The sequence below is a fragment of the Arvicola amphibius genome, chromosome 9 (genome assembly GCF_903992535.2).
Source record: "Arvicola amphibius chromosome 9, mArvAmp1.2, whole genome shotgun sequence".
Taxonomy (NCBI): domain Eukaryota; kingdom Metazoa; phylum Chordata; class Mammalia; order Rodentia; family Cricetidae; genus Arvicola; species Arvicola amphibius.
In genome coordinates, this window is record NC_052055.2 from 75585508 (window position 1) to 75601624 (window position 16117).

At 37.2% G+C, this 16117-nt stretch overlaps 1 long non-coding RNA gene across 1 annotated transcript in view; it reads left to right on the top strand.

Annotated features, from left to right (window-relative positions):
• The first annotated feature begins 643 nt into the window (after positions 1-643).
• The window catches only part of LOC119823133, a 108889-nt gene continuing 93415 nt past the window's right edge, over positions 644-16117 (top strand). The window contains exon 1 of the long non-coding RNA XR_005286905.1: positions 644-742. This is a non-coding gene — a long non-coding RNA (uncharacterized LOC119823133). The remainder of the gene's footprint in view (positions 743-16117) is intronic.

Genomic DNA, 16117 nt, shown 5'->3' on the forward strand with positions numbered 1-16117 from the left:
TGCTGAAATTTGAGATCAAAAAAGACATTTAGAAATGATTAATTTTAAACCTTTAAACAAAAGAAACTGATCTGATATTTTATAGCATTAAATTGCCTATAATGCTCACTTTCTGATTTTCCACTGTTCTCAAACATGCCCAGAAAGTTACTAAATTAGAGGCAGGGATTTCCCTCTGTATTTGTAAACCAATTGCAAAATGCAAAGAAGATTCATGAAAGTCTAATTAAAATTATTCAGAGAGTTTATAATATTTTCATAACCTAAAATAAATTATTCTTGCTTAATCTTAGTTTGTATTCATATTATTTTGTATTTGTAAGTAAATTTGTGAATAGTGTTTGAGATCCTATTTATTTTTATATTCACACTAGACAACAACATAGCCATTGATTTATCCACATGCTTGGTCTTGCAGTTTCTTTTCCTCAAAATGTTCTTTAAACACTTCTTTGTAACAGAATGTCTTTTGGAAAATTGACCTTTGCCTTTGAGTAAAGATTACAGTTCATGAATTGATCTCATAATGATGAGATTGCAATTTCTGTCTCTCTAACAACTTTGAGGTCCGAAGCTCTTGTTTGTGAAATATTAAATAAATGCAATAGTCCATCTCAACTCTGATAAGCTAGGCTAACAGAATGAAAGAAATGAATGTGGTCAGCATTGCTTTTTCTGTATTCAGCCTGGGGGTCCAATATCAGGATTCAAAAACGTCTACCAGAGGCATGAGTTTCACCTGGTAAGTGATTTAGTTACTGTACCCAGTTCCTTGGAGGGCCCTGACTGAGTGAGGTAAAAGTAGAAAATGGCTCTTCTGTCCTTTTCTATCACAATTTGTCAGGTTGGAAAGATCTCTCTTCCTTGCCTCTGGCTATCTCAAGTATAAGCCACAGCTGTTGCCATTGTTGTTAAAGAGCTTGAAACAGTGTCATTTTAAATTATTAAGTATTCAATATAGGTCAGATTTTAGAGTCTTTTTTATTTCTAAGCTTGACTTTTCCATTGAAATTCCCTACGTGAGCTATATTAAGACAAATATGCCCAATAATCAGAAAGCTATTTTCTGGAACCATCTTTTTCCCCCAATATTTCACCACAACTTTGCTTTCTCTGAACTGAAGGATGCCCTGAACTGCCGTGCTCCCAATGATGGTAGAGACGTCTTGCACAGATGGCTTTTGGGAGTCAGATGTTCTTCACCCCTTTCTTCTTTTTTTTTTCTAACACAGGTAAATAATGCTTACAGTACTTTTCCATACTGACTAATGCAAAACTTGCTGTATTCTATGAATAGTTGCCATATCACCTCATGTTATTCAGATAGCACAGACTTAAAGCAGTCAAAATAAATGACAGTGGCTGAATAATCATTTTGACAAAAGTAAACAACAACAGATAAAAGCATGAGACAGAACCAATATTTATTCAGGGAACACTTTGATCATAAAACTTGATGCTATTTTATATTTTTAATTTATTTATCTTTGTTTTAAAATAGTCATAAACATAGAAAAATAGGGAGCACAGTACAATGCCCTTCTCTAAAGTATTTGTTAATAAGATAATGTCGTGATACCTACCCTGTCACCACACCACAGAATAATTTAGTTTAATATAAAATTTCCACAAGCCAGAAATTGCTATCACCTTGTCTCTAGACTCATTAAAGTCTTATCAGGTTTGTCGGTCATATCCTTTACAGGAAATGAATACAATCGTGTAAGGCACTAGTGTTCTTCACTGCAAAAAAGTCATCTTGTGCCATTATGGACGACTGTACTTTGGAAAATTAGAGGCCAAGAATTCTGTAGAATGTCCTATTTTGCTTGTCTGTTGTTACCTCACAATTAGATTCATAGCATATGGAAGCAATGGCAATGTGTCCTCCTTGTGTCTTCTCCTATGCACAAGTCTTGAATAATTTAATAGTGGATATTTGCTCTGATTCCTTCATGAGGGAGGTGTCTGCTAGATTTCTGCAGTGTGATGTCACTTAACCCTTTCTCTTCAGCAGTGAGTCAGTATTTCGGGGAAAGGCATTTTGAAATAACTTGAGCTGTCTTACTGTGTATGGAATTTGTATTTTTGCAGGGTATAGGCCGGTGTCCTCATGGATTGCTGCCTGCCTTTGACTGTCTTATACTTCCCAGCTGGTTGTTCACAAAAATGCTGGATGAGAAAGAAAAATAGGAAATGCAAAATATTCTTATTGAATTGAGATTGTTATGTTCAGGGTTCTATTTACACGGGAGAAATCTGGAGACGTAGAGATATTAGATGAGGGACCTGGAACAGTAATACTTAATGACTATAATAAAATCATAGATTTGCAGACATGGATTAATAATGAATAGTATAAATAGCACTTTACTTAGAAGAAAATCACAGCTATTGTGCTATTTCATCCAGACATTTCATTTTATCTGCAGGCCATTCCCAAGGCTTCCCCATCATCTTTCTCTGTTCGCCTTCTCCTCTCATCCTTCTACTTTGAGGAATAGCAGACTGGGAAATAATAGTTATGGAAATAAGTGAGCTTGCTTCTCACAACTTCTCAAGTATTTCCCAAACCAAATGTTCTTTGACAATTAAACTTCTTGGCATTGTCTTTAGGACATGAGACTATGGTTTCATGATAAACTTCAGATAAATTGTTATCAATTAAAAATATCTTTTATCGGACAGGTAGTGGTGGTATACATCTGTAATTTCAGTATTCAAGAGGTAGAGAGAGGTGGATCTCTGTGAGTTTAGGTCAGTCTAGTCCACAGAGAGAGTTCCAGAACAGCCAGAGTTGTTACATCGGGATACGCTGTCTCAAAAGACAAACAGGCAAAAGTCTATCCTTTAATAAAATGCTATCTTTAAAAAAATCCTGTATCTTGATGCTTTACTAAGTAGCCTTTAACATGTTTTATGTTTGAGGAAAATATTATATGTCCACATGAAACAAAATTGTCCTTGTAAAAAGAAAGTCACAGAAACATCTTGCAAAGATCTAGTAATTACAGCCTTCACTTAGAGATGGAATAGATTTAGCATCAGCAAAGTACATATTAGCAAGTAATCGGGAAGTTCCTGATGTAGGACGAGGTTTGGCATATAGCATGGAAACTTTGCAATTAGTGTAGGTGAGTCGTTTTAAAGTTTAAAGTTAGTATAAGAGCAATGGAACAATCTAAGGCAGGCTGATTAGTCAGCTGAAGAAAATGATCTGCAGTCAGAGCTTATAATCATGCATTTAAATCTAGATTCCATTATGTTCTACATGGTGAGACTTAAGAAACCAAACTGTGTTTCAGATACTTTCTTTGTCTTCCACTGATTCTGTGCTAATTAAGAGAAAAGTGACATTTTTGATGATTTTATTTTTATAATGGATATAATCTATCAGCTAGTGTAGGGCCCGGGTCTGCCCTTGTTCCAGGGGCTCACCTTGAGGACGGTTTCTGGTCAGATGACTAAGCATCCTGTTTGTTCCTGTGCTCCCTCTGCCCCGCCTGGTGATTTGTTGTAGGGCATTGTTGACTCTATTGTTGGTATGGTAATTTCCCACCTGCCTAGGTGGGAGTCCTTGTGCAGCAGTTAGATATGGTAATTTCCCACCTGCCTGGGTGGAATTCCTTGGGCAGGAGTGGGGTATTTAAGATTTTCCCAAAGGCTAAATAAATGGCATTCGGCTGATCTCCTTTCGAATGACCCAGGTCTCTTGTGTGTTCTTTCAATCTCCAGGCCCTTGTCCGACTTGCGTAAGGTACAGTGGCGCGCGAACTGTACCGAGGGGTAACACAGAATCGGGTGTTACAAGCTAGGTGCAGATTTTTTGCACAGACATTTCTAGTTCTTATTAACTACCATTTTTATTTAAAATATGAAAATCATAGCACAAAAAGGAACGAATATTTGCCAGATAGATGGTAGTGCATAGGTAATTGCCCCAGAGCCAGGTCATCTGGGTCTAGAGCTAGCATCAATTTCCCTTTTCCATTGCATAAAGGTTTTTTTTTTTTTTTTTTTTTGAGATAGGGTTTCTTTGTAGCTTTGGAGACTGTCCTGGAATTAGCTCTTGTAGCCCAGGCTGGCATCAAACTCACAGAGATCTGCTTGCCTCTGTCTAGTGCTGGGAATAAAGGCGTGCGCCACTACCGCCAGGCACATGAAGTTTTATAACATAAGCTGTCTTACTGATGTTCAATTCTTAAGCTGAAGAGGTTCAGGCCAGAAGATCATCAGTTTGAAGCAAGTCAGGGCTATCTTCAGAAACAAAACAACACTGTCTTCCGTAGCCAAGCCTCTGATTTTAGTACCAGCTAGTCCTTCTGTTATGTTTAGTATGGGTTACAGCATACCCAAACAGTGAACTTGGACCTCTCTCTTCCAAGAATTCTGCTTTTCTGAAGGGTGAGCTTACTTTTGCTTCAAAACAGTTTGAGTCAGGTGTCCTCACTGATGCCCTACCCCACTTAAATATACCAGCAACACTTCGTATGCACCTGAAACTGGATCAAAGCTTGCAGCCTGTGGTACTTATAGCCCGTTTACCTGTCCAAGGACCACAGTTGCTCTGTCTCTAGCTATTCCCACCTCAAAAAATACTCTGCCAGTTGTTTTATGTCAGTGCAGGGCCACCTACTGGTGAGTATTTAAGGACCACTGAAAATGTCACATGATTCAGTGGAGAGACAGTTGTTTTCTGTTCTAAGCATAACCAAGAATTTTTTATAATGCAAATCTTCAAATAACTTCAGATATTCACATATAATCAAGTATTAGTTCATTGTGTTTGTTTGAAATTGGCTTTAAAACCAACATTTGTGTTTCTTAGAAAAGAACTAATTCCTAAAGCTTACTGATATTAAATGTAATGATTTTGTTTTGATAAAACATCTTTGTTCATTCTGATTTCTCCATTAAGAAGATATTTTCTGCATTGAGTTAGAGCTTTCTAATCCCAGTAGAGAAGACAGAAAATGATACCAATTTCTGTGAAGAGCTTTAAATATCTATTAACAAAGTAATAGAGAACTTTGTGCTATAATTATAAGTATAGGAGTCAGAGTAAATCTGAGATATCACGTGTGATAATAGGTGAGTGGGATTTACTTTTTCATTCACATTGGAGTTCTCTTGCTAAATACATTAGCCACCTCAAATTCACTGTTTACAAACTATGTCCAAATTATCTAACAAAAATAAGACAGCATGTAAGAAGTATACTTGGGAGATACTAGCTATCTCCTATACTACAGAATGATTATTTATAATCCAAAAGTCAAAACATGTATATTACCCCTAAATCTGAAACTTTCTGACTGTTAATATCAGTCAATAAATAAAAAATACTTTATCTGAACTTATTGTACTGTGACTCATCACTGGAAAAACATACCTGCATTAAAATATGTTACATAAAACTAATTTTAAGCTAAAGGTATAAAATGTGTATGTAATATAAATCAATTTTGTATTTAGTCTGAGATCATATCTCCTAAATCCCTTGTTAGTTATGTGCAAATATTACTAGATTTTAGAAAACATGAAATTTGAAATAACTTCTATTTCTAAGAATTTGAAATAGATATGTGCAAAAGTAAGGGGTGGGAAATGGAGGTGTTTACAACAATAGAATTTTCCAATAATGTGCATTATTTATATTGGAAAAGACTAACAAATTGTAATTAGAACTCAAAATAGTTATGTTTAAGTGGGGTTAGGCTACTTTATATATTGTCAGATATGACCATGATATTTTAAAATTTGAATGCAAAATTTAAGATGACTTAATGACAGGTGTGTGTGTGTGTGTGTGTGTGTGTGTGTTAGATTACTGACAGTTTGGGGAGTGCTGTTTAAAAATGTAAGAATTTTGAGGTTGAGGCTATTTAAATTAAAACGACCCAATAGACTCACATGTTTGAATAATTGGTTCCCTGTCGATGGAACTGTTTGGTGAGGATTAGGCTTGTGGCTTTGTTTGAGAAGGTACGCCACTAGGTGAGGACACTGAAGCTTCAAAAATCATGTGCCATGACCATTGCCTTCTCTGTTTCCTGCCTGATGTTCAAGCTGTCGGCTCTCAGCTGTTGTGTCACCTACCTGCTGTCTCTTCTGCCAGTCTGATCGTCTCCACCATCAGTGAATTCAACCTCGAGGAGCCACAGCCCAGTTAAATTCTTTCTTTTATAAATTCCCTTGATCATAGTGTTTAATTTCATTTATAGAAAAGTAACCGAGGCAGAAGTTGGTACCAGGAAACATGATATCGCTGTGAATAAGTTAACCACGTTTGAGGAGGACTGTGGAAAGCTTTGGGACTTTGGACTGTGGAATTGTTTTTCTTTCTTTTCTTTCTTTCTTTTTTTTTTTTTTTGTAGAGCGGCAGCTTATGAGTATTCAGAGCAAAGTCTATATGAGCACTGGGGACAGAGGCCATTCTCATGGTATTTTGGCAAACAATCTAGCTGCCTTCTGCCCTCATTCTAAGAATCTGCCTGAGGCTAAATTGGAAACTAATGGACTAATGTCTTTGGCAGAGGGCATTTCAGGAAAACCCAAACCTGAGTCTGTCCATTCAAAGTATTTTGTGACAACACAGACACACTGCAAAGATGATTGTAAAGATCAGCCTATTAGTCACAGCTTTAAGGGAATAGTACGGGTGAGTGAATATTACATGAGCATTGATGTGGGATTCTCCTCTGTATGCTATGAATACCATTGGTTAATAAAGAAACTGTCTTGGGCCTGTTCAATGAACAGAGTTAGGCAGGGAAAACTAAACTAAATGCAGGGAGAAAGAAAAAGAGTTAGAAAAAAGCCATGTTGCCCCACCAGAGATAGATGCTGGAACTTTTCCCAGACTTGTGGTGACACACAGATTAATAGAAATGGGTTAAATTAATATGTAAGAGTTAGCCAATAAGAAACTAGAGCTAATGGGCCAAGCAGTGATTTAAATAATATAGTTTCTGTGTGATTATTCGAGGTCTGAGCTGCTGAGCTGCCAGGAAACAAGCAAGCAGCCTCCTTGCAAAAGAAGATAACAAATTTATTGAATCAGCTTATGTTTAAAAAGAAATAACAGTTGTTTCATACTTGAGAGACTGAGAACCTGGTAAAAGCTCAATCATAAGTCTAGGTGCCTCAGCAATTCTAATCTGGTGCTGAGACACGTAGATTCCTGGAGAGTCACTGGTCCTTCCTTGGTCAAGGACAGAAGCTTTGAGAATGCTGGCTCTGATGTCAGTGAAGAAATCAGCAGCAACAGAGACAGGCAAATCAAGAAGGAGGCTAAGCAAAAGGCAAACAATCTTCCTTCTGCTATGCTTCTTTTTGTCTGTGCTGCAATCCTCCATCTTTGTGCTATCAGCATTTCTTGTTATATACAAGAGGCTGAGTGAGCAGTCTGCATCGACAACAGAGCAAATCGGCAAGAAGGAGGGCCAGGGATAACTCGGAGACAAATTTAATGTTTCTTAGGGCTATATTGTGTAGAGACCAGTAGTCTAAATAGAATAGAGCAAGAAGGTGAACACACTGAAGAGATATAATGATCTTTTATTGTCCTGGTGTCAGGGAAGAGTGATAACTACTGCCACAGATGTCAATCATAAACCAACTCATATAAGTGGTATTGAAATAGCTGGATTGTAAGATTTTACTTAGCATCACTGTCTGAAGACCCTATAATGCACCTTGTCAGGAATGGTTGCAGTTATGTACCTATGAATGGTTCATAGCTTTCTGATTTAAAGTTCTGGATTTTCCATATTCTACAGTTTGTCTACTGATGAGGTAGCTATGTAATGTGAATGACTTTTGCTCATGGAATGCTTCTTTTATTACTGTAGTATCTCCCAGATCCTAAGAATTTATCTTATTTTATCCTTATTTTATTTAGGACTAATAAATGTTCAATCTCCCATGGCTTTTAGAGTGATCCACTGTGTACATTTTTCTCCTCTTCTTGATATCTAAGGCATACAATGTTTAGCTATTTCATCCCTATATGAATGTTTCTCTATGGAAATAGGGGATATTTACAAAACTTTTGAGACATACAAATCTCACAAAACCCTTCTCTGAAGTTTGTATACACAGGGACTGGATGTGGGGAAGGAAGAAAGGGATGTAGATGGGATTCTTCAGTGGTGAACTGTAGATGGAAGTTTTTGTCCCATCAGGTCCCACAGTTATTCAGTCCCAAATAAATATACAAAGGTTTATATTAATCATAAACTCTTTGGTCTATTGTTAAGGCTTATTAATAAATACCTCTTACAACTGATCCTCTGCCTTTCCTCTTTTCCAGAATGTTCTTAGTCTAGTTGCCCTTTCTGTACTTCCTGCTTGACTACTGGCCAATCAGCATTTTATTAAACCAATGCAAGTGAAAAATCTTTTAGCATACAAGAGCACAATCCCATAGCATTTCCCCCTTTTTTTCTTTTCAAAACAATACTAAATCTAATCTCCTTTGTTTCGCTCTTTTTCCTGACCATTATCTGTAACAACTTGTCACTAACACTCTACACAAAGACAAACATCCATAATCCATTTTTTTAGGAATGTGGGTCTCGTTTTCTAGGCTACTTCTTGCTGATTGTGGGGGCTGATCTTATGGGGACCCAAAAAATTAGGATTATTGTCAAATCCTGACTGGAGTATTCTGTGAGGCTGGATTATCTAAATCAGCAGTTTTGGACTGTTCTGGGTGTAGAACTTCCATCTACAAATCTAATTCAGTCAGTAGAGCATACTTTTAATTTCAGGGTTGAGGGTTCAGGCCCCTTATTTGTTGCCATTTGTAGATGGAAGTTTTTTTTCTGTCTTGTCCCAAAGCCATTCAGTCATAAATAAGCATACAGAGACTTATATTAATTATAAACTGTTTTGTCTATTCTTCAAGTTTATTAGTAACTACCTTTTGCAATTTAAATTAACCCATAATTCTTACCTATGTTCAGCCACCCAAGTGGATTGGTACCTTTTCTCAGTAAGGCATTCTCATCTTGTTTTCTCTGTTTCTGGATTACTACTGACTCTGCCTTTCTTTTTCCCAGAGTTCTCCTAGTTGGTATCTCTGCATATACTTCTTACCTGGCTACTGGTCAATCAGTATTTTATTAAACCAATAGGAATGACAAAACTTTACTGTAGACAAGAGCATTATCATGCAGCAATTAACCTACTTGCAGGTTTCACAGAGGACTCTAGTATAGCAGCTTGTTAAAATAATAATGGCGGAATCACCTGTGCTCCTTAAAGTATCTCCTCTGCTGTGCTTCTGTAAGTAATACTTCCCCCATATTCTTGGAAATTACTCTTTACCCATGCTTTTCGAGTAGCCCTAATAAACTGTTGGTTCAATGGGTTAAGTCTTAGAAGAAATTCTTTATTTGGTTTATTGTTTCTGAATCTGGCATACAAATAGACTCAAAAATCACAACAGCATAATTTTAATGTGATTCTAATTTATCATTTTATTTTCTGGCACTGTATGCCATGTACACTGTATCAATATAATCTAAGTTAATCAAGTAAATAACAACTACATGTCTTCAGGATCTATTAACTATAGAATAAGAATATACATAGCTATTATCTTTTTTTACAAAGCTGAAAATGTTCATTCATTGAATTGATCGTTACACAGTTATTAAATGCCAATAACATGCTTGCACATAAAAATGGAATCCATTTCATTGATTATATATATATATATATATATATATATATATATATATATATATATATCCAATGGGACATTACTTTTCCTCAGAAAATTTCATCTCATGATTCAAAACCAGTGCCTATCTATCATGGAGTTTACTTATGAAAGTATTTTGTGGAGCACTGATTAACTTATCAATGAAGGCAGAAAAGTACTGTTTCTTCTCTCACCAGCTGAACAGTTAGATGGCCTACTTGCTAAGGCTATAGTGGAGTAAGATTCAGCAGTGATCCCCACTCCGGCTTTCCTTTCCCTCTTATGCAGAAACAATAATTTCTATCTAGAGGATTATTATTAGGTCCCCAAGGACAATCACTTCTTGTAATGACTCTGCCAAGACATTAAGTTTTCCATAAATAACTGCGGTGATTCATTTAGCAAGAGAATGGATTGCATAACCTGTTTTATCACTTGTCTTAATCATTCTCTTACAATAATGAATAAAATAGTAATATTACAATAATAAAGTACTTCTTTGTATGCTATTCTATGGTAATATTCTATGTTATATCTATCTTTTAGGGAAAAATGAGGAAATATTTTACTCAAACAAATAGTAGCTCTTAATGTACCTGTCATGTGTCTGTTATGTTTGAGGTGCTAAGAAGATCGAGAGGCACAAACATAAGAAGATCTTTACTATTATATTGCTTATATTATAGTATTTGGAAAACAGGGCTGCTTAAAAATACCCTCTTTGTTCAAACCTTCAGTGATTAACATCTATGAAGAGGGGGCAGAAAGAATTCAGAGAATGGAAAATAATATTATATTGTTTCCTGACCTCTGACATGCTATTGTACTTAAGATCTTTTGTAATATTATATGTTTACTTGCCAAAGACCTGAACAAGATCCAGAGAGACAAAATTCTAGTCTCAACACTGCAGAAAGAACGACCGGCAACTGTGGAAAGTTGGGAGTGTGAGAGGTGGTATTAATCATGGAATAGCACACCGATTAGTTGTCTATTGTTGACAGATCGACTTTGAAAACACGCATACAAATAATACTGTAGGAACTAAGGAGATTATATTTAAGAATGTACATGTACATAATCATGGATAAAGACATAGATGTGTAAGCATGCCAAAGCAGTTATTAAGAAAAGAGGCCATGAATTTGAGGCAGAATGGGAAGGAGTATGAAGGATGTGGAGGGAGGAAAGAAAAGGGAGAAATGTTGTAGTTATATTATAATCTCAAAAAATAAAAAAAATTTAAAAGCATATAAAAATAAGATATTTATAAAACATGATGTTGATTTTGTAAAATTATTTTGGTTTAAAATAATAATGAGCTATAATTACTGGTTTGTACATATTTGTTCATTTAGCATGTTGTCTGCCCTGGTCCAGAAACTACAACTTTTTCAGGTTGCTCTAGCAGTAACATTTTTATTGCATAAGTAGTGAGAAAAATAAATGATATTCAAGTTTTTTAAATTGGTGCTTGGAGCTCATAATAGACAGAACGGTTTTAGATAAACACTTCTGCGTTTTAAAAGCACATTTTTTATGCAACCAGAAGCTCTTGCCCTCTGTACACAAAGTGAGTTTTGGAAGCACAAGGCATTGCTTACCAACTTGGGATTCAACTTTGGGACATGTGCCTGTCTGTCTCTTAACAATGTACTTGATGTCTGAGCTCCCTTCCTGAATGTAATATGTTGCTGAAAAATACACCCAGCAACCAGTTACCTACCACCCTAAAACATCTACTTACACTGAGTTGCAGTATACATGCTTTAAGCAATGAAATAAAGTTGCTCCTGTTGGCAACTCTTTGATAATGTCTCAGTTCTATTCAAGCACATCCTGGGTCCTAATCCTGGAAGTGTGGGAAATGGACTAATGTGGACTAGACTGGGTTTGGGTACATGAACAATAAGGCATACTCTTCTCAAAGTAAACTTTTAGGTTGATGCTCCTATTCACATCTTAAATCTTTGCATAAGAGGGCATGCATATAATTAGAATAATATACATTGTCAAAGAGCTGTGCACAGTAGGGAAGTGGCTATATAATGCAATCTGTCAGTAAAAGTAAAGAACCAGTCAACGTATGCCACTTAGTAACAAACTACTCCTTCTCTTGAGTCTTATAGAAAATAAGTTCTCAATAAAAACTGGGAAACTTGAGTACCCTCAGTCATGTGGTCTGCTGTCACACTTTTTGTAAAGATTTTTTTTTATCTCTTATTTATGTATATATTTGTGTTTTTTTAACCCCTAAGAGGCCAGAAGAAGACAAGACAGAAACTGAACTTAGGTATTTTAGGAGAGCAGCAAGTGTTCTTTGTTTTGTTTTGTGTTGTTTCTCGATAAAGATTTCTCTATGCAACCATATTAGCTGTCCTGGAACTAGCTCTGTAGCCCAGGCTGGCCTTGAACTCACAGGGATCCACCTGCCTCTGCCCCTGCCTCTGCCCCTGCCCCTGCCCCTGCCCCTGCCTCTGCCCCTGCCCCTGCCTCTGCCCCTGCCCCTGCCTCTGCCTGCCTCCCCACAGCTGAGTTTAAAGGCATGGGGCACCACCACCTGACAAGCAGCAAATGTTCTTAACTACTGAGCCATGTCTTCAGCCTCCTGATGCTACAGTGTATTCTTTTCTAATTTACAGAATCTCTTTGCTTTGAATAGTTTTCATGTCACTTTAATAATCTATTTACACCCCTTCTAGTGCTCTGAATAAAACTCAAAGAAGCTAGAAACACCCATCCAGACACTGCAAAAAGATATAAAATAACATTAATAAGAAAATAGAGATAGCAAGAAAAGACAGCAGAGTCAGGTGTTTGAAGCAGATCTGTGAGCCTCATCTTGTTACAGGTTCTACCTCCTAAGTAGATTAAGGATCTGAAAGCAGAGGGCACCTGTGCTGTGTGCTTAGGAGGTGATTTTGAGGATACTGGAAAATTCTAGACTACTCTCTCAACCATATTAGCATGATACAAAGGGATATAGATTTGGTCATAGGCTTTGAGAGAGCCTGAGCTGCTTGTCACATAGCTGTACTATTAAATATTCTTCACCATTAAAGAACAAATTGATATACTCACAAGCAAAATAGCAGTGACAGTCAGCCTCTAAATTCTAAATAGGGGAACACACATCAATTTTTTCACCTTTCAAAATAAGTTTTCAGTTATTCTTTGAAAATGTCATACATAAAGAGAATGTATTTTGATTATTGCTGTAAGAATTCCTACAGCCAAGAGTCTTTAAGTTATGCGCCCACTTGGGAGTTGCCTTTTATACTATAAATGTATAGCACACAATGTAAAGCACATGTCTGGCCTCTCTTCCAGCGGTGTGATTCGGTTCCTGTTCCCAGTTCGTGCAGAGGATTGTGATCTGCGAGTCTACCCCTAAATAAATAACTCTTTATTATACTCAATTCTGAGCTAGTGTGGGATTTCTTTTTAGTGTTCTTTTTCTGATCATGCATGATAAGTATTTTGCAAAAGTCATCATTAGTCAGTAATTCATATCCAGCCAAATTAATAAAACCAGGTTTAATAAATACAGCAAAGAAACTCCTGGGTGACTCTCAGAAAGACAGAAGAGAAAATCAGGGGTGGCAGGTCTTAAATACCCTGTAGAAGTGGCCTTGATTGGCTTTGGTAGGTGTAGGGGCTGGCCCTTGGTGGGATTTCTGAGGAGCTGGGTACAGAATGGGAGGAGTGAGGCAGGGTTCCTAGCCAAACATCTGGGCAGAGTTTAGAATGGGGGACTGTGAGACCAGAGCAGAGATCCCCAACAATGTCAACTCCCGACTCCTCCCAGATCCCCACCAGCACATTTCTTACTCTACTTCCTATCTTCTTTTGTAAAGCACCAAGAACAATTACTGCTGATAGTGTTTGTAGGTATGTAGTAGGATCATCCACTGGAGCATGAATGACCTACCTATGGCCACAATCAATCACTATCAGTTCTTCCTTCTTCATCAATTTCCAATGATTCCTCTGACCAGGGTATTAAGATATTGTTGTTGAAGACAATTTAGATTTGTGTCACAGGGCATGAAGAAAATCAAGCTGGTACTGACTTGGGAGTTTCTTCCCTACTGTATGGCACTCATAGAGAAGGAAGGTACTATGTAGGATACCATGGGAGAAAAGTCACCAACTATCTTACCCAGTTGTAAACTCAGAAAAGAATGGTACCAGCTGTACTGGCAAGATCCACCCATTGCCATGTTGCAATATTGGCATGCATGATGCAGAGTACCCAACTCCTTTATTTCCTGCACAGGAAAGAACCAATGCATAATTCTGAAAACCTGGCCAAATATCCCTTATTTAGCAGGTTTTATGCTCTGAGCGAAAACCAATACTTATTATTTTACTAAATAATAATAGTGTCACACTGCATTCTAAATGCTTTGTTTGATACCCAGATATTACTCTAGTTATCTACTCTCATTAAAGAAATAATTTCACTTTACTATCTGGTTATTTTGAAGGAGAAGTTTATTTTTAGTACTGAAGCAATCCTCTCAAACACATAGGGTGTTTTATTAGGCTCTCCTTAAAATACTTCCAAAGATCTCACTTTGTGGGTTTTTATTTTTCTTACTCTGTTTTCCACCTCTTCCACCATTTCTGGTTCTTTCCCCCACTAACAACAAGTCAAGCCATATTTGTTTGTGTTCTCCACACACAGTAAACTCACAAGACCATTTTTGTTTTGTGCGTGATACAACAAAACAGCATAATTCCAGGTACACAGTAGAATTTCAATAAATATTTTGTTAAGGAATAGGGTGATATCATTCAAACACGAAAATACAATAATGACATTTTCATAAGTATTACTGAATTCCACACAACACCAAGCAAAATAACCCATTCAGACAAAAAAACAACACAAATACATTGTGGTAATCAGCCCCTTCTCATCCTGATAAATAAAAACCGTTGCATTCAGAAGTAGTGATAATATTCAACAACAAAGCAACTTGGTTGTACTTTCATCCTCCTAAGGCAGACAGTGTAGATTGTTCTCTGGCTTTGTCTGACCCTGAGGTTTGCTTCTGCTAACTAGAAAGTGTTGCCTCCAGGATATAATTAGGACGTAGATTGCAGTGCCCAGCTGCACAGTGCCAAGGAGTTTGTGCGGCACTCTGTGTGTGGCCCTTCTTGCCAGCCTCCAGCAGTTCTCAGGCCATCTGTAGTGGTACTGCAAGATTAGCTTAATAAACCTGAATTACTCTGCAAGTCTTGAATTAAATTCTGAGCATTTATCTTCACCCAGGGAGTCAAGGTTTCTGTGTACTACAAAAGGATCCTGACACACAGAAAGAACTGGCCTTTGAAAAATAACCCCTTCAGCTGTTCCCGAGGGCCTGCATGATTATTTACTTTCTCCCTCAAAGATCATCTATTGCTTCTTTTACATGAATATGACAGGACCCCATAGTGGTAAAATGTGTGCACCAGCCTTAAAACAACAACGAAGATCTCAATAACAAAGAAAATGAGCTGGTAAAATCAGAAAAAGATATATCCGTTTTGTGATGAAAATCTGCAAAGTGAATTGAAGCATAAATGTTTCTAAATAATAAGGAATGCATAACCTTGAATGAATCAGTTTTAATATGGTAAAGTCCACGTTGGTAGCTCAGTTGTAGAGCAGGCATCTAAACTGAGAGGCACTGTTGTATGGGATTCCTCTCTGTATGCTGTGAATACCATTGGTTAATAAAGAAACTGCCTGTGATAGGGTAGAGTAGAGCTAGGCAGGGAAAACTAAACTGAATGCTGGAAGAAAGGAGGCAGAGTCAGAGAGAAGCCATGGAGCCACCGCTGAAGACAGATATGCTGCAACCTTGCCGAGAGGCCACTAGCCTCATGGTAAAATATAAAATGGTGGAAATGGGTTAAATTAAGAAGTAAAAGCTAGCCAATAAGAAGTTAGCGCTAATAGGCCAAACAGCAATTTAATTAATACAGTTGCTGTGTGGTTATTTTGGGAGACTAGATGGCTGGGAAATAAACAAGCAGCCTCCTACTACAGCCCTGTTTAATCAACAGAAGATGGGATGAAACAATCAAGAAAATCACTGATATTGATTGCTTTTTAATTAGTTACTGTACAAAAAATAAATTTTTCTGAGGCTAGAATTGTCCTTTGTGTTAAAAATATTTATACCATTTAGGCTAGTAGGACTACAAGGCCAGATGGCTCTGTGACCATCTTGCCTCACAGGCAGGAGGACCCCGGTTCATTCTTAGCACTCACATGAAATTAAGCATCATAGCAAGCCATCTTAACTATGGCCCTATCTGGATGAAAACAGATGGGTGTTCAGAATTTCCTAGCCAACCAAAAGTTGGTGAGCTCCATGCTCAGTAAGAGACATTGTTATTACCTCTCCT